Source organism: Tympanuchus pallidicinctus, unplaced genomic scaffold (genome assembly GCF_026119805.1).
Source record: "Tympanuchus pallidicinctus isolate F22 unplaced genomic scaffold, pur_lepc_1.0 scaffold12, whole genome shotgun sequence".
NCBI lineage: Eukaryota > Metazoa > Chordata > Aves > Galliformes > Phasianidae > Tympanuchus > Tympanuchus pallidicinctus.
The window spans coordinates 10457831-10482628 of record NW_026294637.1 but is presented as its reverse complement, the minus strand read 5'-3'; the positions used below and the strand labels follow the sequence as shown (position 1 = coordinate 10482628).

At 45.6% G+C, this 24798-nt stretch overlaps 1 protein-coding gene across 10 annotated transcripts in view; it reads left to right on the top strand.

The window, feature by feature from the left end:
• Nucleotides 1–24798, top strand: part of SEMA6D (semaphorin 6D) — a 346041-nt gene that overhangs the window by 297972 nt on the left and 23271 nt on the right. For 8 of the 10 annotated variants that reach the window (XM_052671942.1, XM_052671937.1, XM_052671944.1 and 5 more), the window contains exon 4: nucleotides 5895–6039. The gene's annotated coding sequence lies outside the window, so the exon portion shown is untranslated. Of the gene's footprint in view, nucleotides 1–5894; nucleotides 6040–18131; nucleotides 18151–18391; nucleotides 18489–24798 lie in introns of those variants that run through there. The other 2 variants (XM_052671936.1, XM_052671934.1) reach the window with 2 other exon arrangements.

The following is a 24798-nucleotide window of genomic DNA, read 5'->3' as shown; positions in this document are numbered from 1 at the left end:
AAACTTCCTAACCACAGACCGTATTAGCCAATTTAGCCAGCCCTGTTTCATCTTTATACAATAGAGGATCATTTGATCATTTGGAAGCTTCTGATAGAAAATCTTTTACCATCTGCTTTTCTGGACAGGAGCACAAATACATACTGATACCGAGCTCAAGCAAATGTTTCAGGTGCAGGGTAGCCAGGTCTCAGCTAAGTCCCAGCTTGCAGAAGTCATACTCGTGCAACTGGGATAACACCAGCCCTGTGCAGAGGGCTCAGAAACTGGCTTCCATACTATTTACTATTTTCATATTTAAAGCCACAAAGGGGTTTCACTCTTTCACTGCAAGATCTTTTGCCCTCATTCCTGGACTCATTTTATTTACTGTAGCAATTTCATCTTTCTTTTCATATTTCATCTGCCATCACTGTTTAATCAGAAAGTAGTTGGGGATTAAAACCTGGAAAGAAGATGCAGAAGTAGAGTGTGCGTATGCAGCAAAGCTTACACAAACTAAACTTAGTCTGCCTCCTCTTATGGCCTTTAGAGACTATGGAAAGAGGGCCAAGAGGAGTCCCAGAAGAGCAAGGAGCCTTTAGTGTATTCTTCAAATTTCTCCCACAGATAATTTGGAAGAAATACAGTGTACTTTTGTATGCCCCAAAAGTAAAATTACAACCAGCTGATGGAACAATCTCAGCAGCAGCAGCAACGAGACTCAACTCAGAAAGGCAGGGTTTGTTGCCAAATAACACAGATTGTTTATAATGAATATAAACAATTACACTGCTGACCAGATTCCCACTACACTTCCATCCATAGAATATACAAAATACTGTTCTGGCACTGATCTCCCAAATATTTGCCATATATTGAGCATTTTCACTAAGTGAAATACAGTGGAATTGCAACAGAAGAGAAGCCCACACCACAGTGTTCCCATTCCCCAGCACCTTTTGTTCTGCACCTTTATTTTTACCTTTCATATTATAAATATGCATAAGTAAAATGGTTCTTCCATCACAATCTCTCCCTAATTCTTCAATTCTACATTTTTGTTGTCCTCTCTTCTAACAAGTTAAACACTGAGGATGGACATGAAGACAAGGAGAGATGCTGGGAGGTGATCATCACTTTGCAGTTTCCTCTCCCCTATCAGTGCAGTGGTTTCTCTTACTTCTTTCTCTGACACATACATCTTGATGATTTGTCTTGCCAGCACTGAGATCATATATAATTGATGGTAGATTAAAGCAGGGCTTTTTTTTTTAAGGCAGTGTCCATCCAAGTTGACTGAGCCAAGCATTTACCTGAAAGCAGAAACTTAAGAGGTTTCTGGTGTACTGTACAATTTGAACCCTCCTTCAGGACACTACTGATAGAACAGAAATATTCACAACAGACAAGAGGAGGCTTTTGCAAAAGATCCTTCCAAAGGTCTAGTGTTAGAAATATGTTATATATTATGTTAACACAACAAATTTGCAAGAAAACATCCACAAATCATTGTTTCAATGGGCTATGAACTTCAAACTGTGCTCAGCAATTTCATTAGAGCAGAATAACTGTCTTTCCATACGAAGAGCAGTCACAGTGCTGATTCTGAAGTAACAAATCATTCTTTTATTTCAAAATGTATTAGTATTAGAGGAAAAAAAACAAATAACTGAAACAAGAAAAGATGGCCTTTCCAAACATTGTCCATAGAGGAGAAGGTGAAGATGATGGCTCATTCGCTGCAGTTTTCTGATGCCATAAAAAGAATGTGGTTTTTTGGCAGGAGATAAGTTGCTTTAGTTAGTACTGTTAGTAGTTATTTGTTATTACTGGAGCCAAAGCCAAACTCCACACATCCCAGTTTGGAACACAGCTTCTATCAGATGCTACAGATTTCAGTACCATGGTTACTGAACCACTCTCGTCAGATTTACCACAAGCATTAGTAAGATACCTGATTGTTGAGTTCTGGATAAAGGCTGTATTTCTGGAAAGCTATATTTCTGATTAAGCCCCATCATCTCTGTGATCCTATGATCATTTTCTATGATTCTATGATCTCACTGTTACCCCCTCCTTACCTACTTGCACCAACCAACCTATTATGGTTGGCTGCCGCCAACAACAGGCCTGAAGTTCTCAATCTTATTATTAAAGAGGTTTCCCAGCTTTCAGATTTATTGACTGCAGACAGAGTTGTGCACCTACAAAAGCAGATGACACTGACTTCAACTTAATCCAAAACAGGCCTGTGATGCTATGATGAAAGTTTCAGGGGAAGATGTGGAATCTTTTGAAACAATGAACTGTCATACAATATTGAGTGCTGGCGGTCCATCAGGCTCTTTTCTTGGGTTCCCTGTCAAAGACTTGATAGCCTTGAGCAGAGCAAACATGAAAACGGATGATAAAGTGCAATGCATTTGAGTCTGGCCTTGAAAATCTGCAGCTACTACAGCTGTGGGTGCCTTACACTAACTACATCCTGTTTATAAACAGCCACCGCAAAAATGTCACTTTTCTGATTTGGAGCCATTTGCATTAGCCAAATGTATTTCACAATAACAAAAATGTCTCAGCCAATTAGAATTCATTTCTCCCCCAGCCCAATAAACACTAATCAGCTCACCCATTAATGCCAGTGGTTCAAGTCTGCATGTGCTGCTGCCTTTCTCCTGCTATGAATATGCAGATCTCTCCGTCCCTGTTAGCTTCTGAAATGCCTCTGCTTTCTGTAGCTGACATTTCTGAGCTCTATGGATAACAATACCAGAGCTTATCACCCTCTACTGAAGATGAAGATAACTTTAATGTATACAAAAGGAAAAAAATACCCCATACTACAAAGCAAGCAAAGCTGACAGATGAATTTTGTGTCTTAGCAGTGGATATTTGAAGCTCAGAAAAAGCAGTACAGTTCTTACAGATGGGGTGCTGTTGCTTGTAAGCATTGGATCCAGCACTAAGATTGTCTCATGCCAGCCAGCCTGGCACAGTGTATTTGCAGGACTGCAGCTGAGTAGGGCATGTTCACAGAAATGAAATTTCTGAACACAGACTCATGTTCTCAGTGTAATGGTCCGCCTTCACAGCATCAGCTGGTGCTGTGCTTTTTGCATTGTTACGGTTTATTTTTAATGGATAGTTTAGCAGATTGCATTAGATTCCAAAGCTTAAAGTCCAAAATATATGTTTGTGTTACTAAGAAAAACCTGAATCAACAGCTCTTTGTAGGCTCATATGAAGGTTGCATGAGCAGGTTTTGAAGGGTGTGTACGTGCTGATCTTGCAGAGATCTACACTGAAGTGTAACCTCCCTCTCTCCTAGTAGTCCCACAGAAGTGGCTGTGAGCCCACAGCGTTAACAAGCCATTACAGTGGTTTAAGATCTATCTGCTCTGCTTTTCCCAGCCACCAGTCCAGTGGCAGACATTTCCCCGTGTTTCTTCAGCAGAGTGGCCTCCAAGACTCCTCCCTGATTTTCCTCTAGGCTGTCATGGATCCAGATCTACAGTAGGTTTAAATAGTTTAAGCAGGTGGCTGCCTGATTTTGCCCGCAGGGCACAGGGAAGAAGCACATGATCCCTTCTCTGGTAGAGTTACAGGGCAGGAACGGTTGGCAGAGGGGCAGTAAAAAGCAGCTGGGCCTAGTAATGAACGTCAGCACACAGGAGGGGACGTGTGCTCACACTGACACCTGGTCCCACGCAGCGTGCGCCTGGCAGCCTCTGCTCAACCACAGCCTCAGTGGCTGCCCAGGACAGGTTTGGAAGTCCTGTGGTGTATCTCGTCAGAGGACTGGAAGCTCTGGTTTCGGTCAGGAAAACTGCTCAGACCAGTAATATTTCCAGTCCACCTCACTGGATCTTAAGTGTATGTTTGAGGCTCAGCCATCTGCAAATGGGAGGGAGTGTGTCCGGGTAATTTAGCTTAAGCCGCAGGGCTGCAATAAAGCAGCTACAAAGTCTCACATGGTCTGCTCCATCCAGTCCTTGGTGGGACACAGAGTCTGACAAACAGGTGGTAACAGACAGCTTGAGGAAACTGCTGCATCTGCTTTGCTAAATGAGCATGTGTCTGAGCCCTGAATCCATCTTTCAATCAAGCCTTTAGTAGGAAAACATAGTCCTGAAAATGGTATTTCTGAATGGGACCCAGTAAAGAATAGATGGAAACATAGGTACGGTTTCAGTGAAATCAAAACAAAAAATCAGAATGCTGTAAAAAAACCCACGTGGTAGAATCATAATTGCAACAGTCAATTATGAAACTGTGAAGTGAAGTTTGCAACTGGCCAGTGGCCTGTCTAGTTTCACTTGGGAGATTGAGTCTATCTTGGACTAGCTACTAAATAGGCAGTAAACCAAAGACAAATCACAGGGAGCCATGGACCCAGTATTTGTATTGCCATCCCTTTCACTGGGCTATGACAAGAAAAATACAATCTTATCTCGTTATTTCCCTTTCAGAATTGATGAGTAATAAAAACAATTAGCCAGGAATGTTTTTTTAAAACTTGCCAAATGCATTATTTGGCAAACATACTCATAAATAGTGTATCTAATTACAAACTGAGTGAGCACTGAAAACTACCTCATCATTTGAGAAGAACTTGAAATTCTCATTTCACCCACTGATGAGTCACTGCTGCCCATTAGCAGTAAACTGGCACAAGCAACACAGAGACGTTTTCATCCCTCTCATCATAGTAAGTGCATTTCAGGACTGATGGGGGACATTTACACTTTGGTGAATTTGAGCAAAGACAAAAAAAAAAAGGACATGTGTGTTTTGAGACAGTGGCTGGTTTGGGGCAATTCTTTGTATCTGTGCAAGCTCCCACTCTGGTTTCTCTGTGAGGAGTATTCTTTGTGTGGGAAGCTGTGGGGAGCCACAGGCATGAAGGAAGCTGAATCTCTCTCAGCAATTCCCAGCCAATCTGTAGCTGAGCTGGGAGAAAACCTGCTTAGTCCTGTAGGCACCAGAAAAAGAAATTATCATAGGTCAGACCTTATGCAACACCAGCTTTAGTCTTAAGTGGTCAGGTAGCTCCACACAGATAGTCCATGCAAAGAGCCTGTGTTGGCTTCCCAAGTAACCCAAGGTGCTTTGCTCAGCAGAGAGCCCTTCCTCCACCTGCACAGATTGCCCTGGTTGGCACTGAGAAACTCACTGTCCCCTCACCACCTCCCTCTCCCTTGCCATAGGCCCTGAAACAGCTGAATTCATTAAAAGAGGGAACAACTTTAAAATCTGTGTTTATTTAACTGTTTTGCTAATAAGCAAAACCATTTGTCCTGTTACCTGACAGTGTCTTTCAGGTATGGTAGATTCCATCTGGCAACTGTCACTTGCCTTATGTAGTGCTTACAACCATGCATTATCATTTAATTAGGCTGAAACTAAATAGATCCAATCCAATTCTCCAAGGCTATAGACCCATATGACTCATAGGCTGTGCATCAGGCCGTTGGAACAGGTCACTCTGCACTGCCAGAGGATGTAAATTGTGTGCTTGGTTCGGTACACAACCCTGAACCAACACATGCTCCTCAGGGAGTCCTCAAGCTGTGGCCAAATCCAGCCTCATCAGGGGCTTCTCCAAAAGAAAAGTTAAGCTTTCAATTCCATGTGGTTTAAAATACATTCAGTCATGATACACCTTGAATCATGGTCTGCTTCTATTATCCATTATCAGTAACAAGGTTATACTTCAGTGCTTTTTTGCCATATACAAAATACACATATTTGCAGAGGAGCTGCAAGGATGCTGGAAGCTTTGGGGAAGCAGAAAGAGTTTCCAGAGATGCACTGGTTTTTTCACAAAAATTTCAGTTGAACAGTATTTGGTTCTGGGACAAAGGGGAAAAATGAGAAATACGAGATATCTGAAAGAATTGCTTTGATTGCAGGGTTGAGTGGGAGCACACTACCAAGCCTTGGAAGTTGCTGCACAGTGAACGTATTGCATGCTGGATCATTTTCTCCACTTCACAGACTACGAATGCCAGGTCTCAGCTGAAAAAGGAACCTAAGGCTCCCCATTTTGAAGTCAAGGTACATATTCTTTCTTGCTTTCTCCTAAGCATTGTTCTGGCTCATCTCTTAATTCACAAGAAGCCATACTATATATTAACAGACAAGTTCACCTGGAAATTTATTTTGCAGGAGATTTTGTTATTGCCTCATAAACACAGAGCTCCCTTAAATTGTCGTCAAAATACATTACCATGAAATTACTGAAGCAGTAAAAGAAAAAACCTAAAACATTGCTGTACCAAATTCTGCTCTAAATATTACGCTGTTCTTACATGGAATTTACAGCACTTGCAGGGATCTGGAAGTACTTTAGCGTTCTTTAGCTGATATGTGTAGTCCAAAAGAAGCAATCACGCTTTCAGTAAAAGATTATTTAATTTGCATGGGGCTGTAGGCTCCAATCTAGTAGGACCACCTTAACTCTTCTTAGATGCTGCCAGCACTTCACCACTTTGCATCTTCAAAAGGCATTTATGTCTATCTAAAGTAGACATCGTTTATCTCTGGGTAAAGTAGGGCTCTTGGTCTGGAATTGCTTTCTACAGGCGTCAATGACAAGCCTAAGTCAACAACAAACTCAGCTGAGAAGATGCAGATCCCCTTTTAGGGAGCAGGGGGACACAAATGAGGCTTCGATGGCTGTGATCCACGCATGGTGGATGTGTATAGCTGCGTGCTGCTTTGCAGGAGGGGAGAGGTCTTTGCTGAGGAGCAGTGCCTGGATTCCCCCGCCTGCCCCACGTGGTGCAAGTGGGAGGGAGCCCACTGCCTCTGTGGGACCTGGGGAACCACACGGATATGAGATACAAACAGTGCTATGACATGAACACTGCACTTGCAGTAAACAAAGAGTTGGAAAATGGCAGTATCGAATTAAATGGCAATAAAGCTTTTGTTGTTACAGTTTTATGTGGATTTGAAGAGAGAATCTGTGATGAACTGCATCGTGCATGTTCACACCCAAATAAGGAGGGAAGCATGGCATAAAAATAAGTATGGCACTAGGCGGGTATCTTTTTTGAATTCTAGCTCACCAGAAGAGTTTTACAGAAATCTGATTACAGTTTTACTGCATGGATGATGCTTTTGCATCTGTTTCACAGATATCCACCTTTTAAATTTTATTTAATTTGTATTGATTTTTCCTGCACTTTCATAAGCAGACATCACACATCTGAGCACACACAAAAATGATTACTTAAGTGACGATTTAAAAATAATGGATGTACATTAGCACATGAATGATTAATTCCTCTTTGTGAGTACAAGCATCCAGGCTATGGCTGAGTAAAATATTGATGGTACAAAGGAAATGAGCTGTTTCTTAATTTGGTTTTGTTCTGGTAATGTGTAACTAATGTTGTTTCCTTCTAGCAGTATGCATTTAGTGACCCTTTTAAATTTTAATACCTAGTGATAGCTAAACTAATAGCTTCATGGGACGTACAAGAGGGGATTTTGAAAAGATGCAGATATGGTTTACATGCATTAATTTGAGACTCCCTGTAACACATTTAATACAAACAGTTGCTGCAGAAGAGCCTAGCCGGTCTCTACCCACAAGTTGGCATTTCACTAGAAATTTCACTTCTTTTTGTACAAGGCACTGAGGATTTCATCGTCATATTACTCTCTGGGGACTACAGCACAGGAATCCCAGTTCATCAGGGCCTGATGCTCTCATGATGCATCTGAGAATGTGGGAGTTTGTGTGCGTTGTAGGAAATGAGAGAGTGACTGCTCTTACCACCTGATACTTGGGCATGTGTTTTCACTAAAGGTAGTTCGACCTGAGCAGTAAGATTAACTTTGTGCTGGACTCCTACAGCCTAAGTTAGAGGTACCCACGTTGTATTTTCTAGCTGCTCACAAAGCTGTGGAAGTGCTTCTGGAGTTTTTCTGCCAGAATTACTTGTTGAAGTGCTTTCCCATACTTCTTCTGGGCAATGCCACAGTGAGGAGAAAAGCACAACTCAGGCAGTGCTGCGCACTCCTTCACTACAGAGCATGGTGAGCCACACTCATCCCTCCAAAATATGAAGCTAGTGCCCAGCTGAGCAGAGCAGTATGGACTCAGTATCAAATAGAAATGTCTAAAATGCTCTGTAGGTGTAGCTGGACAGCAACACATGTAAGGACACGGGTTGTGGTAGAGTGCAGCTACAGGTTTCGATGTTCTCCAATGGGAGTACAGCCTTGTTAGTGACATGCAGACTGAGTCAATGGCAGTGCAGAGCCATTGTCCATCTGTTGGGATGGCACCTTGCCCACCAACATGGGGACATGCCAGGTTTCAGTTGAAGTAGGTGCCTTCTAACAATGAGTTTAGAAAAGCAGCCTGTTGAAGATAGCAACTGACACCTCTTTCTTTAATAGACTATTTTTGGAGTGGGAACACTTGCTGGCAGCAAGTGCAAAGGGCCTAAATCAGCTTCTGTTAGTCAGCTGCAAAAAAAAGAAAAAAAAATTCACATTTGCTACAGTAAGAGAAGTTTGGGCTAAAAAGTAAAGTGATTGATTCCGTTTGGACTTGCTGGCCTCGCATGGCTCTGCTTATTGTGGCTACTTAATCTCACTTTACTGTAGTGCACAATAGTTTGCAGATAGGAAAGGAAGAGGAGGAAGAGGAACAGTATTTTGCTTTTGAGATGAGAAAAAGTGCTTTTTGTTTAATTTTAAACCATGATTCTTTGATATTTTCTGCTGCTGCAATGGATATTATATGGTAATCCTGACAGGATGTTTTTATATGTGAGGAAGAGTTTGAGTGTTGGCTCCCCAGGATGACATTTGAAGAATGTCAGTTGACAACTGAGAGAAAAGAGGGATTTTCAGGCAGTCCCAACAAAAATCATCAGGCTCTCCATCATCAGGTATTTTTCAAAGTGTTGCGAAGATCCCAGGGAAAACATAGACTTGGCAGTCAGAACTCCCAGAAGGGGTGTAGACCAGAAAGCAAGGTAATGTGTGCACTTCTCCCTTGTGACTTTTTGGGTACAGGATGCCTGGCACGTGGGCAGGGTGTAAAACCACACAGCTTTAAGAGCAGTCCAGATGGCCAGCAAACCCAGGAACACATGTACACATAATATCCTGATCCTTCTAGGAAGGATTTTCAATCTAAATTGTCAGCCTGACATCAGCCCCATGACATTAGTGATGTGCAGGAGTGATATATGATCCACCTTGCAGATAGCTACTTGTTTAGGACTGAGGTAAGGAGTAATATGGCTTAACATGCCTCTTTTGACATGTCCTGCACTTGTCTGAGGTTCATTCCTGGCAGTGATGTGGCCATAGAATTATAGAATGGCTTTGATTGGAAGGGATCTTAAAGATCACCTAGTTCCAACCCTCCTGCTGTGGGCTACTCGCCACCCCCCAGATCAGGCTGCCCAGAGCCCCATCCAACCCAGGTCTGGAACACTTGCAAGTGATGGGTGTCTGAGTTTGACGATGGCCCATCCCTATCACCTGGCTGAGCACCAGGACTGTGCTTTCTCTCCTCACCACCTTTACTGTCTTTCCACAACTCTACTCCGTTTCTCCACCAGGACAAAGCTGTCCTCCCTGGTGGTGTGTTCAATCCTCAGGCAGTGCAAGGGAACTTGCCAGGTGTCAGTGTGCCAACAAAACCTGTGCTCCATGCAGCTGGGTCCCCTGTCTGACATATGGAGGGTGGTTTCGGATGGTGTGGCTACCTGGTGAGGTGGACACTTCTCCATCCTTCTCTGGTTCAGTGCTGAGCTCTTGGTCTGATAAATGAATGTGGCCAAAGATGACAGGGAAAGGACTAGCTAGACATTCTCTACCAGCGTACAGAGTACATATGAGCAAAATAAACAGTCAGTCATTGAAATTCCTCTGAGCACAGGAAACTATTCAAGCAGCATCTGAAGTACTCAGATAAAATATCCATCTCTAAATCAGCTTTTGATAGGAAAGCTGAGAATAACCTGTAGTTATCTTTGGCTACTGGACGGTAGAGACATTATTAGAAAATGATTTGTTTTCTATAACATGGCTGCTGAAGACCTGGCACCTCATTATGCAACTAATTAAAAAGACTCAAAGCTATAAAAGGACTTGGAAAACTCTGGCTGGAGCCACAAGTGCTATTTCTTCCATTGCTTCCCAGATGGAGAATCACTTTTCATGCCCTCCTCTTATCCACAAAGACACAGAAGAGATGAGTTCTGTAGCTAACAGCCACAGCATCTAGGACTGCCTCACTCCAGGCAACAGAGGCAATAGAGCAGTCTCTGCTTTGCTGAGAACAGAGATGTCATAGCTTACTTTTCTCTTTTGAGCCATATTATGTAACAGTGCTGGCATTCCTACCTGAGCCCATTTTTCAAAGTCAAGGACTGTCCAGAGGATTTTGTGATAACCTGATGATCACTGGCTATGTCTTTGTTGTGTATTTTTGCTATGTTAATTCTTCAAATATGAGCTGAAGATAGGAGATTTTGTAATATATACTGGGTGCCACTGTTACATTACATTGCCTTGCAGCTGAAGTGCTTTCTGCACTTTTGACCCCACACACACCTCTCTTCTTCTAGACCAAGCCTCCTCCCTGACAGCTCCTTTGCATGACTGTTTGCTGCATGACTTGTCACAGACAATGGTGTTTCCCCAGACTCCGTGGAGCTTTGCATCACTCAAGATTAGCAGGCTGACATGCACAGTCGTGCAAGCAGCTGGCAGACTGCGGTCACTGAAACAACATGGAGATGAAATGGGCATCTATCTCCTTGTCACATACGGTCACCTCAAAGGTGAAAACTCTCTCGTCTTGCACCTCCCAAAGAAAAGCATTGAGATGTTCAGTAAGAGGAGTGGCTCTAGGACATGGTGCACCATCTTAAATGTTGTTGGGGAAAAGGTGCAGCAGCAATTTGAAATGATCAGTGCCACTTGTACTCACCTCTGCCTCTTAGCTTTCATGACGTGTTATATAGAGAATAGCAAGTGCTTTATCTTGTTTGTACTCACTCACTTTCCATAAGTAGATTTTTTTCTTCTGCAGTAACCTACGAAGCACAGAACAGAGAGGAGCAAACCTTCTGCGGATGGTTTCTGTAAGGGTTCTGTAACCCTTCAGCCACTCAGCAGAAAGGGCCTCAGAGCCCACAGCCAGCCTATAGGAGGTAACACCAGGGTTCACCAAAGCTAGGAGGCACTCTTCAAACAAATTGTAATGTTAGGTAAGGCTAGAAGTGTTGGAAAACAAATAGTAATGGTACACACCTATATCCCAAGAACAAAAATATTCTAGGTTAGTCAGCTACCGAGATGTCAGGGGGCAGACACTGAACAGAAACTCAAGTTAGCATGCCAAAGGCAGCAGCTTCTGTCATCACTGATGGTGTGTGGGCTGTAGACTTTCTGTGTGTGTTACAGAGGTACAAGTAAATAGTTTGATCATCTTTTTTTCAAAACTAGGGTGAGAGTCTATGCTCCTTCTGGATAGGAATGCATCAGAGAAATGTGGCAAGGTTTTATTTCAGAGTTCAAACAGATACAAATTTACAAGCAGTTTGTTTATCTTTCTATCTTTAGTGATTACTGGCGTTAGCTATTTTCTAAGCAACCCCCTACATCAAACATGGAAAATGTCTGTCTGATCCTTTACAACTGTTTTACTGTCACCCAAATGAGGCAGGTTTTTGGCTCCTGAGTCAGGGTTATGCTGGACAGCTGCTTTCTGTGGCAGCCCAAGGAGCCACCTCAGGCTTGCCCAAGGGAGATTCAGGCTGTACTGGATTACATTCTTAGGGTCATATTTAAGGCCTTAATCCGTGGAGTTATATTTGGTGGGACAGCGAAGGAGCAAGGTTTGTGTGCGTCTGCGGACGTGTCTGTGTGAGTCTGTACATGCACGCGTGCCTGATTGCTTGTTTTCTGCAATACTGAAACTTTCATGGCCATCATCAGCTGATACCTGTGGACTCACCTTTGTGTAGGATGTGATTGTTGATGTATGGAGCCAGGCTGGTTCATGTTGGATTTTATGGACTCTGGCATGAGTAATGCGATACTAATCTATAGATAAACGAATCTGCTGGTATTTATAACCAGTAAGCAATTGCCTCACCCACTAACTGCGAGTTTGGGGACGTGACAGTTACAGTAGATAATACTTTACTGTAGCTCTGAGCTGTCTGAGAACCTGCAGGATTGCCTAAATTTCTAAGGGAATATTTGATTTACCTTAAAGAAAACATTAACCTCGCCTCTGGTCATTCTTACTGACAGGGAGCAGCATGTCAACTGAGCCCAGACATAAAACACTTAAAGCCTGAGCCCTGTCAGTTAAATAAAATGATAAAATTATAATCTGTTCCTATCCTACATTATCTGGAAATTAACACGTAAATAACAGTGAAATCATAGCATGTTTTTGGGCCTGTTTCTGTTCTGAAGGTCACTGGATATCCATAGGACAAGGGGGATTCATCACACAGAATCAATTACAGGATTAGGTAATCCCCTAAAATGGGATTGAAAAGTGATTTTGTGTAGCAGAATTTGCTATATATAATTATATATAGATAACATTAAGTGTCTTGTCATCTTGTGATTATATACTGTGGGCATAGATTTGTTGCTAATGTGTCTTTTCAACCGTCTGTGCCTGGAAAAGGCAGTGCAGAGAAGTGTAGGTAAACACTGCAGATGGTGAATCTGTACTGACTGAGTAGCTGTATGACAAATGAAATTTTGGAAATTAAAATTGCAGGCTGTGAGGAAGATCACCTATTAATCTTGGAAGTATGCCATTAAATCTAATTACTGTATTTTGTTGGTATTACCTTAGATGTTTGAAATGAATTCCCCATCAAACGATAGGTGATGAAATATACCTAACTGAAAAGCTGATCACTGGAAGAAAAGGGAAGTTTTCTTGCTCTCAGTGATTGCTGGAGACATTGCAGGGGCTGAGGAGCCAGCAGCACGAGCTGTGTTGCACCTGGTCCCAGCAGGCACCACAGCAATACCCTCACTTGGGCTCCTCCATTCCCAGCTCCCTGCCTCGTACAGCCCAACCCTCTCTGGGATGTTTTTAACAAGGTTATTCTTTTGCAAAGGCCAGGAATTAGTCACATTTTACCACTGCAGGAAAGTGACATGGCCAGAATTGTTGGCCTGAAAGAGTTTGCTTTTCAAAGTGAAGGCTGATGGAGAGCCTGCAGGCAGGAAAGACCAGTTTTACAGCATGACTCTGCCCAGTTTTGTTCCCTGCTCGAATCCCTTTTATTATCTTTGACATCCAGTCATCCAGATTTCACTATAAGCACATTTCAAGTAGTAAAATATGCAAGATAGCGCATTAGAAGCACTGTGCTGTGCCTTGTCCTTGCTGGTGCGGTGTTCCCTCTGGCAGCCCCACAGCCAGAGCAGGGCAGGAGCTCCCAGCCTTCACTGCCCTGCATCTATCAGGGCAGAGCCTGCATGAGCCCTGTGGGCTGACCCATGCAGAGCTGCCAAAGCAGAAAAAAGTTATTCATTTTCCAATTATTTTATCAATTACTGGCATATCTCCTCTGCCTCCCAATGGATATGGTGGAACTGGAGAGCCAGCAGATTGAATTTCAGTCAGACTTTTGCCTAAGTAAGAACTGAGAGCAGCAATTAGATTTATCTTGTAAATACTCAGTACCAACATAGTGCTCTGTATGCTCCATGAGGCAAACTGATGTCTGATGATCATGGGTAGGCACGGAACTGCAGCGCACACCCATTTCTTCCACCTGCCAGAAAGATAAATTACAAGAGCAGAAGCGTATGCAGATGTTGATGCAGTGCAGAGCTGGGATAAAGTTGCCAAGTTGGGGTGCACAGCCCATCAGTGCTAGCAGAACATCATTGCTACGCCTCCAAACTGACAGGCATTCCACCTGAGGCTTCTATACATCCCCCTAAATAAGGAGGCAGGCTAGAAAGATAGAAAACAGAGTGAACAATGATGTAAAAATTGAGGTTTTGACAGTCAGAAATACTTTAAGAACAACTCTCAACACAGTGCGCAAAAAAGATGCTAAAAGAAAGTGGTAAAACTGCTCTGTGTCTACCTATATTTTACCAAATGCTAATCGCTTAAAAGCACCTCCTGTAATTTACTGAGAGCTGACAAGGGTGGAAGAGGAGGTTTCACGTCATTTGGAAAATATGAGAAAATTATTTTCTTTTCTTTAAGCATTGTAAAGAAATATGCTTGTGTGCTACCTGAATTGGATACTATTTGCGGAGATAAAATTATGACATCTTTTCTTATACTTACCACCTTCATACAGCACTTGACTTATTACCAATCATTTGCCTGTATCAACACAGCGCAGGCCCGTGACATTGGCAGTTTGCTATTTTTAGCCAATTGGTGTAAATCATGAGCGACAACGTTCTGAAATGTCTCACTTCTGACTTGTGTTGATACTGCGGCAAGCTCAAGACTCAAGCAAGGAGAACGGCTGGCTCCACTTTCACCTGTATTTCCCATGCAACAAGGGCTAGGGGGGCTGAATGGAGTAGGATCTAAATGCTGTTCAGGCAGATGAAAGATCCATCTTCTTGGAATCTAAACCATGGGAGATGGAGGTGAATAAGTGGCCACGAACAGAGCAATAGCTACAATAAGTGTTTGTGGAGATGGCTGCTAAAGCAGTAAGCATCCATCTAACGGAGGCGAGTGTTACTCCCGTGTAATTCTGCATTGTGCAAGTTATTAGTAGAAGACTGTAACAAGCTACCAGCTTCAGCTGGTGTGGCTTCAGCCTCCTTCTGGTGATACGCTGTGAAACATTACAGCTCAAGCTTCATATTTTCCATATTTATGTTCTAAAATATCCAAAGGATTCTTTACCAAGCAGCAGAGACAAAAGCTGGCTTCTTAGGAAATTGTTCCGCATTTATTCACACACAGTACAGGCTTACCCTGCCGTGTGCAATGGCTCCCCTGACAGAGAAAAGGCACTAAGGCACCAGAGCTGTATGAGCATAACATTTTTGGGTAGTTAATAGAAACCAACATTATCAGGCAGACCAATATTTACCCCTGCAATGGGAGCATTACTCATTGAATAGCATCTTAAACTGTCCAACTAACTTTATACACTCACAATAAATAAATTCTGTTCTCTTTTATTATCAAAATTAATTACAGACAAGGTAAGTCGTAACAGCCTCACTTTCAGCTTAGATTTAAGGACAGTGAATATAAAAACTGTGCATATCTGATTCATCAGAAATGAAGTGCCTAACCCACAGTAAATTACTCTGTCCGCTGCTCTGTGGGGGCAGATTTCTATACACAGTGTTGCGATGTGGTGCCTTTTGGAGGGACCAAACAGGAGGGAGGAGGAAAACAGTTAGCTAAAATGTAATGACTCTTACAATATGGCATCATTGCATCCTTCCACTCCTGTGATGTGGCCATTCTTCTGTAACTGACATTTGCTGTTTTTATTGGAAATGACATAGCTTAAATGAATAGGTCCTCAAAATATAAGTTTCAATTTCATTCAGGAGCCATCGCGCCTGCAGTAGTGTGCTGAGTCACCCACTGAGCTCTGGCACAGGCCCAGGGAACCCGGCCATGCCATCCTGCGTGGTTCACCCTAGGGATGTGCCATGGGAGCAGACCTTCCCAAGCTGCTGCCCCACACCATGCAGCGTGCCCCTTCCCACCGCACCGCTGCCTGGTGACCGGGGATGCCATCAAACGGCTGTGCTTCCTGAGCCCAGCTCAGCCTTGGCTATGAACCCAATGGAGGAATTCAAGTGGAATGAAATGTCTGCTTTAAGCACACGTTAGTTTTATATTATCTGTGTTTTAATGAAGCAAAGTCTCAATTTGTTGTTCTAACAGATGGTGGTTCTTCTATCTATATGTAAATTTTGAATATTCTGCTTACATTTTCAAATTTGTGAACATGACTGTTGCTTAAGTCTGTAAAACACTTAGAGGGTGAAAAATCCCTTAGACAATAGGAATAATCCATAAGATACAGCCCTGAGATGGGCACGGTGAGCGCTGTGCTTGCCGTTCGGTACCCAGGGACAGTCCGGCTGGAGCCGGGCGCTGCTCGGGCGCTGCTGGCCCGGCTCTGCGCTCAGTCCTTCTCGTGGTGACTGTGCTATTAGATTCCGCTGATGTGCTTCTTTTACAAATCAATCATTGTAGGGGTAATTAACATTTAAAAGCCAGGTTTCTTTTAATTCCATTAATATATTTGTGACAAGAAATGTGTTGGCAGAATCCAAAGGTTAAGAGTTACAATGAAGAACAAGTTTTAGAATAAATGAAAGTTAAGGCCTAAAAGGGGCTGACAATGCCCCATTAATCTGCACGCTATTGACACAATAGTGCTCTGTTGTGTCAATGAGGATTTAAGAAGCTTTGCGGCACATGTAACTGATGGTTTATCATATCAATAGGAGCCTGCATGTATTGGTGCTTAAAAACCTGTGGCTGTATAATTCCCTGCCGGCACCCTCTGTAAGTGCACATACTTTTAATCCCCACAGAAAGTGGCTCTAGCCATGCTGCAAGTTTTGAAACTGGAATAAACCACCATCTTTAGTATTTCAGCATAGATCTGTCTATGCTCGACTATCCCAAAGCTCTGTACTTCAAACCAAAAGCCTTTGCCATACAGCAGTGTGATCCGATGCTCAGCATCGCATTCATCTCACCTCGATGTATGGATGCCCTCCAACAGTCCGTAGCTGGGAAGGGCAATGGAAGGGAGATCCCACAGGGTGGGTCGGCAGCCCCGACCCCAGCGTGGGGTGACTGCCTGTGGACAGACACAGAGCTGCTCTGGGAGCCAAGTGCTTCTTTTAGGGGTGGTCACATTTGTGCTCTGAGCCTTTTTGTCCTTGCGTTATAGTTTGATTCCCAACGCAGTGAATAACCTCTATCAGAGCATTTTCACGCGCCGTGCAAATGTCTGTGCTCTTATACAAGGGCTGTGTCTGAGAAGGAGAAAATCAAGTCTTTGCACCTTTAACAAGGCAGCAGCACTTGGGGTGCAACATAGCAGCGCTGTGTTTGCTGCGAGGAAACCCATAATGATCTCGCCTTTAGCCTGTCACCACTAGGAAACATCAGAGAGAGACAGCCAAGGGACGGACTTGCCAAAAACGTCCTATTCCCATGGCTGAGAGATTTTGTTGGCACCATCTCTAAAGAGAATTTACTATGGGCCGCATCCTGGCGCCCTCGCACAGAGGAGTCGGTTCCCGAAAGGCAGCGCTCCCCCTACGAGGAGCACAGATCCCGCAGGCTCCGCTCGCTGCCGCCCGGTGCCACACAACTCATCGCCCACGGGGCACAGGGCAGGAGCCCGGGTTCAGCCTGGGAGTGACTGCCACCCCTCCTCAGTCACGGTTTTTGTTGCTTTTACTCCGAATTCTTCTGTTTCCCAATTTAAAAAAGAAAAAAAAAAGAAAGAAAAAAAAAAAAAAAAGCGTAGATGATAGAGTTGGGTGAGTAATCCTTCTTCTTTTCATTTTCTTTCGGGGGCATTAGAAATATTTCGTGGCACTTTAAGTTTTAATTAATTAGAGTTTCACGTGGGGAAGAAAAAAACAAAAACAACAATGAATGTGTGACAGCTGTTCCCCGGACTTCACGTCTGGGATCCAGCCCTTTGTTTCTGGAATAGATATAGGCATTTCGGACGGGCACTTAAGGATGTCATTTCAAGGACGTCCCCCACTACCACCCGCGAAGTACTCATCTGCAAAACTGAGTCTCATTAGGCTGCAAAATTGCACTGCGAGCGATGGCTTTGGAAGTAGGAAAACACCGTCTGCGTCGAGGCGCGGAGCTGGCCACGCTCCGGCCGCCCCTCCGCCGCCTGCAACGGCCTTTCCCCCGGCTGGGGCAGCCCGAGCCGCGAAGCCGGGTCGACTGAACGCGCTAGTCGCGCGGAGCTCTGCGGGGCCGCCCGGGGGCAGCGGCGTGAGCGGGGCGAGCCCGGCGCTGCCCGAGGCAGGGCCGGGCGGAGGCGGGGGCCGGGGCCGGGCGGCGCCGGGGCCGGTACCGGGGTAGGGCCGCCTCCGTACGGCGCTGCTCTGCGCGGGGCCCGGCCGGGGGCCGCCTGGCCGCTCCCCGGGGCGGTGAGGGCTGCGCGGGACGGGGCGGCGGGGAGTTGGCGGAGGGGCGCGGGCTTTGCGCGGAGGCGGAGCGAGGCTGGGCGCGGCGAGGGGCGGGTGAAAACAAACACATTAAAGGGAGGGGAAAAGGGAAAAACGAGAGAGAAACGGGGGAAGAAAAAAAAAATAATAGTAAGGCGGGAGGAGGGCGGGAAGGGGTGGGCTCTGCTCGGTGCGCCGCCCCCGCGCTGGCTGGGCAGCGAGCGGAGCGCCGGGATGGGGCGGCCGGCGGGGGGCAGCGGGCGCAGGAGGCAGCCCCGCCGGCGGGCGGCGGCCCCGGGCAGCGGCAGCGGCAGCGGCAGGTACGGGCACCGAGACGGGCACGGGGCGAGGGGACGGAGCGGCGGCGCGGGTCCGTCCTCCGCAGGTCGCCGCGGGAGCTTGGGGCAGCTGCAGCGGGCGCTCAGCGGCGGGGTCTCGGCGGGGAGAGGTGATTTAGGGGCTCCCGGCGGCTGTCAGGCACTGGGAGGCAGAGGGAGCTGTGCTCCGATCTCCGATCTGTTACGGAGGGAAGCAAACCCGAGAGTCGGCTCTGAATCGTCCCCGCTCGAGGCTGGGGCGACCGCTCTCCGTCTTCGGCTCCTGCGGAAGCGGCGCTCAGGTGCGGAGCGGGGAAACTTTGTGTGGGAGCGGGCAGCGCTCCGCGGGCAGCGGCCGGGCGGCGGCGTGCGGGCTCCGGGGAACGCCTGCTTTGTTGTTTGGAAGCGCCGGATGGATATTAAAGGTCACACCGATATTTCCAGGTGGATATTATCCCTGCGCTTTAAAGATTTTTGGGGTGTTTTCTTTTTGGTTGTTTTCTGTTTCTTTTCTTTTCGGATGATTTCCATCGCGTTTTGTCTCGTAAGCTGGAAAATGCAATTAAGTGTGCTTTAGGCTGACATGTTGAAAATCCTGTCGTTCCGGAGGGTATCCCACTTGTTAACATGAATACAGCGCCGTGCTGGTCTGCAATTAGTGGCTCTTCCGTCGTGGAGTTGTTTCTCACTTCAGGTCAGGGTGATGCTTGTGGCACAGCGTTTCCCTGCGAGGAGCTGAGCAGAGCTCGGCCCGCTGTGCAGAGCCATTTGTATTTTGCTGCGTGTGTGGCTTGGAATACATTGGCTGTTGAGCGTAGCAGCAGCTCTGATGGTTCATCGTGCTCACATATGTGGTGCTTGCTGTACAGATGGTATTGTGGCTTCTCTGTGTACACACGCACACATTTCACACGTAATGTGCAGGAATTACAGCAAACTTCCTCTGGAACGCTGCTCAGGGCTCTGTAAACGGGTGGCATTCTTCCCGTGCTTATTTCCTTTGAGGAAAACGCTCCTCTTTCTGGGGGTACCTTTGTGCCCCAAGCTGGTTGTGTTTCTCTCCCAACATTTGTAAATTGACTTAAATAAATTTGAGGGAACAGCTTCCCACTCTCTCTTAGTGCTGCTGTACGGCTCTTACATACAGATACTTTCACAGAGGACGTTCTGAGGTTCTTTCCTTCCAAGTCCAACAGGAAGTTCATTGTAAATCCCTGCGATCACTTTTGTGGCAGAAGAGAATGGACTTTTTTTTTTTCCTGCTTTATTCACAGTATAAAATTCTGTGCACCTCTAAAGTCTGCTTAAGTCACTATTCAGTAAATTAAGCCGTATGTAATCACATTTAATGTAGTAAGCGATGGGCACGTTGTGTTGTGTTGGCAGATACTGTACAAACATTTACTCTGGCTTAGATAAATACAAATTGCAGTGGAGTGCTCTGACTCTTTTTCTGTATAACCATGAACTTTAACATTTTTTATATTAAGCAACATAAAACTCAGTTGTTTCGAAAACAGGAAGAGCAAGTTTGCAGTTGGAATTTATTACTATTCTCAATTATGTAGCTCGGTCTCCAAAAGGACAGCCAAAAAGCATAACCCAGGGGTCTAAAATGGTTTGCTTAGCAGGCTGCTCGCTTCCATCTGCATCTTCAGTTACAGCGAGCAGACACCCTCCTCCCTGTATCCTCTACTCTGTTGGTACCTGTTCTCATTTGTGGTTGAGATGGAACAAAGATAACATCATCTAACAGTGCTTTGTGTGATGCAGGAGTGTGTGCCAGGAATACAGCCGTGGCCCTGTCACAACCAGCTGTGTGCCTGCAGCCCCGTCTCACACTCTTTTGCTGGGCCACCTGAAGGGCTCTGCTGCTGCAGCCGGCACTCAGCCCCGGGAGCTGCTGGGACTTGGATGGAGAATTGTGAGGAGCACACAGTTAGATAGGATGCTTAATTACATATGCAATTAATTCTGACTAAATGGGTCTTCGATCTGATCGGTCCTGTCGTGGGAGATACATGGAGGTAAAGAGAGGAAGTCATAGAAGCTCCCTTCAGAGCATGTGTTAGGTGTTTATAATAACTCATCTGACAGCCAGTCACACACCAACTGCAGAGCTGCACTCTTGGTTATTACGGTTATCTTTTTATTGTTTTAGAAACATTATTGCACTTAGCATAGGATTCAGCATCCCTTGAAGTGGAATGAAGCCCGTTTAGCTGCACAGAGCTTCCGTAGAAATGTTGAAATGCTTTGGTTGTGCTTCCTTCTGAAAAACAGAAATGTGAAGTCAAGTGGAGAGATCCTGGGTGGATGTGGCCAGTTCTCATCAGGTGTCATATGCATGATGTGACAGGGACCCGTCTGGTTGTGGTCTGCCTTTGTAAGACAAAGGGAGCGGCTGTATGAGCAGTTTCTGTGCTTATACTAGCTTATGTTGGGCTTAATTATGTTGCACTCTGGTGTTTTTCAGAGAATGCTCTGTGTGTATGCGTTGCTTACTGAATAGAGATGGTGGTTGATTACATATTTGTGTGTTAAACCTACCAATAATTCCAGTTAAGAAAAATCAGATGTCTTTCCATTGGAAAAGGTAGTAATCTGCTCCATAAGTAATTAAGAAAAGAAGGAAGGTATATTATTTGCATTGGGTAGTGTAAGTTATTTTCAGTCTTAGCAGTGTGTAATTAAAACAGTTCAAATGTTGCTTTCGTCAAAACTGCTGCTAGAACAGATGATGCCTTTTCTTATGCATCAGATAAGCTACTGCAGTTACCGTTAAAATTCGTCTGAGCCATTTTATTAAGTTGTTACTTGTTTTGTGAATAGCTGCCAGCCTTGAGTTCAAAAGAAAGTAGGTTCTGATTTGTTCCCATGTCACATGGAGGAGACGTGCAGCAAAAAATCGTACTACTGCCCATCTGATGCTGTTTCCAGGAGCTCTGCGTGCCACACTCTCTTTTCCTGGCAGTGGTGTGACAGTATTTACAGTGGGCTCAGCTCCTTCAAACAGGAATGCTGTTGGAATGGTCCCACTTCCAAAGCCAAACGTTGGTGCAACCACAGAGCTCAGAGCTGCAGCACGCATATCTAACATACAAGTTGTGTTGATTTCCCAAACTCTTCTGTGCCGTTCGGCCTTTGTTAAGTAACTCAGATTAGCATTTTAACAGCCCTGAAGTGAACTCCTGCCATTCTCCTCGCTTGGACAGTGCGTGCAGGCCATCCATCACCCTGTCCTTGGCCACAACAGCCTACTGCCTCCACAGCCATTTGGAGCTGCACAGAAACTACCCGACTGTGAACGGCACAGCTGGCTGCAGCAATTTTTCCTTCCACGCCACTGGCAGCATTGTCTGGCTATGGTAACTAAAGCTAACACCCAGAACAGGGAGCCGTTTTGTGCCGGCACCCAGACTCCATGGGCACAACTGAGCAGGCCGCAAGATGGCTGCCGGGCTGATGAGAGGAGGTGGCCATGGGGCTCCTTCTTCCCTGGGCCCGGCACACAGACTGCAACCTGTTGTGAGAGGGGATGGAGCTCACCCTGAGGGAGCCTGCTGGCTGCGCTCTCTCCTTCAGCATGCAGGCCAGGCTGCGCTTCGAGAGCCGCCAGCTGAGGAAACACAACCTGCAGCTTCAACTTAGCCACGCAAACAGGCAGAGAGCGCGGAGGATTTCAGCTGTGTGTTTCACACATTCTTGGAGAAGCCTTTTTAGTTCCACAACGGAAACCATGTGATTTCACAGGATCCGTGCCCAGACTCTAAGACTTGCTACAGATGCGTTCCTTGGGTTGTTTTGCAGATCTACAAATGCAATAGGGAAGAAGTTGTAGGATTTATTGCTTAATGGTGACCTGAGCTCTAAGTGGCAGGTAACTTCTCCTCATGGCCCTGTGCTAATCTCACTTGTGGTGATTTTTTGCATAATTTAAGCAAATTGGCCTTGCGTGACTGCCTGCCTTGTCAGCCACAGCTTGCTTGCTAGGAGGGAGCCTTGCTTCAAGAGCAAAGGAGGTCAGGAGGTGTTGCCTGGAAGGAGGGGCTGGTGGACACGGGCTGGAAGAGGAGGAGCTCAAGCAAGCAAGTGACATTTGTTCTGTCCAGAATGGTTACAAACCTTGTAAATGAAATCAGTCCCTGGACAGCTTTGATTTATATTCTCGTGCAGCGGATTGGCCTTGGTCTGCCTGACCTTGGTAACATTACAGAGGTCGCATTTGCACACAGATACTCCTCTTGCAGAAAAGTTTGTTGTTGCTGTTATTTTTGTTAGCCATTAGTGCCCAAGAGCCAAATCCCAGCCTGGATTTCTAATGGGGTAGGCCTCAAACAAACACAGAATGAGAAGGAGGGACCCTGTTTCCCACCAGGGATGGTTGCAGGGATGAGCAGCAGATGGGTGCTGTCAGGCAGGTCATTGAGGAGCTGTTGGCCTGCATGCCAAGGGCCAAGCTGGTCTTGGTGCAGGGCACACATGCTGGCAGGTGTCAGAGGCAAGGAGGGCTTCGATGAGGATTTGTGCTGCAAGTGAGGATTAATTGGGCGGTGCTAGCTGGGGGGCTCCACAAGTGTGTGGAGGCAGCGGGGAAGCAAACAGAGCTGATTGTCTGGGAAGGGAATGAGCAAGCTTTGGGGACCAGCAGCACAGCACTCGCTGTCAGTACTGGGAGCAAGCCCTCAGCAGAGATGAGAGGTGATCAGCTGGTCGCTCAGCTCAGCTATTACTGGGATAATAGGCTTTTCTTAACATGAGCTGCATAGTTCATCACTCTCGTGCCAAATGGTCCCGACAGCTGGGCCTCAGCTCTTTGAGCAGCAGCGAGGTGCCAGCCCACACCGCCTGCCGGGAGTGGCAGGTAGGGGTTGTAGGGCCTTCCCCCAGCCTTGCCGTGCTGTGGAACAGAAGGCTTTCCCCTGCAGTCCCACTGCTGTGCTTCCCAGGCACTGGTGGGGAACAAGGAGAGTGGCGGCTCCTCGTGGCACCGACAGAAGGTGTTGCTGCTATTTCTGTGTACGTCTGTCATGACAGATGTGCTTTGGGGTCAGAAGAACATTGTCCTGCTGGTATTTCCAGCCCCAGTTTATATATACCTCTCCTTGGGCACCCCTCCCAATGCTGTGTGTGAACAGTTGTGCATCTATTGGACCATGCAACAACCCTGGTTTGGAAGGCTGCAGAGAAAATTACATGTGTATTTAGCTTGCAGGAGCCTCAGTGTGTACTTAAGGCTCCAGGATTAAAATTTTAGATGGTGTTTGAACGTAGTCTACTGTTCAGTAAGGAGGCTGTGGCTCTGCCTGGTAGTGAAATAGTAGCTAAAAACAGGAGTCATGAATGCTCAGCAGTAAAGCACCCAGGTGTTAAGTACCAGGGTACCCAGTGCCCGGTGGCTTGGGGCTGTATCCTGCAGAAACAACAGAAGCAGGAGAGGGCCATTTACTTTCAAACAGTTGGCCAAGAGCCAGCGCTGGCACCCCTTGCAAATATAGCTATATTTGGTGTATTGCCGCCCAGAGACAAGTGGTGAAGGGAAGGGTAAGGATAAGAGGAAAAGCAGTGGTGTGAAAGCTGTCAACAGCATGCGAACAATGTCCCCAGGTGTCTCATGAAAGGAGTAATAAGGGGTAAAAAATCATCTTGCGGAGTTGAATGGGTTCTTTCAATTTACAAAGTTCTGCTCTCCACGGCAGTTTCTTAAACCCAGCACGTGTTTATCAAAGATTAACGCTGAGAAGCCGGTAATTTGTTTTTGCTCAGCAAATCGTATTTCTTCATGAAGTGAGTGCTACGTGGATATTTTTAGCAATGTATAGATTTTTTTTTTTCTTAATGATAACCTCAAACTAAAGTAATCAAATCCCATGTTTGGGGATTAATCTGATTCCCTGCAAGGGTATAGATAGAATTTTTTTTGTCCTTTGTACCGTGGTTCAGGTTTTACTCAGAGTGGATTATGGCTTTTCCTCCCACTAAAGCATCAGGTTTTCATACTTGCCAGAGACATAACAAGCACCACTCATGTGCTCTTACATGGCAAGCTGTGCCAGTGCAAACCTCAGTGTACTTGGTGCAGCTGGAGAGAAAAACAGACCTGCAGATGTGTATTGTGTGTGGTTCAGATGTGATCACTTAGTCACATTCTTGCACTGACCCAGTGCTACCAGTGATAACAAGGGTTTTGAGAAAAGTTGCAACTGTCTTTGGGGATCCTGGGAGGCCAGCATGGAAGGGAGAAAGGGGCACGCTGTAGTCCAGAGCTCTAAAGCCTCTGGTCCTTCCTCCCTGATCTGCCACAGATTTCCTT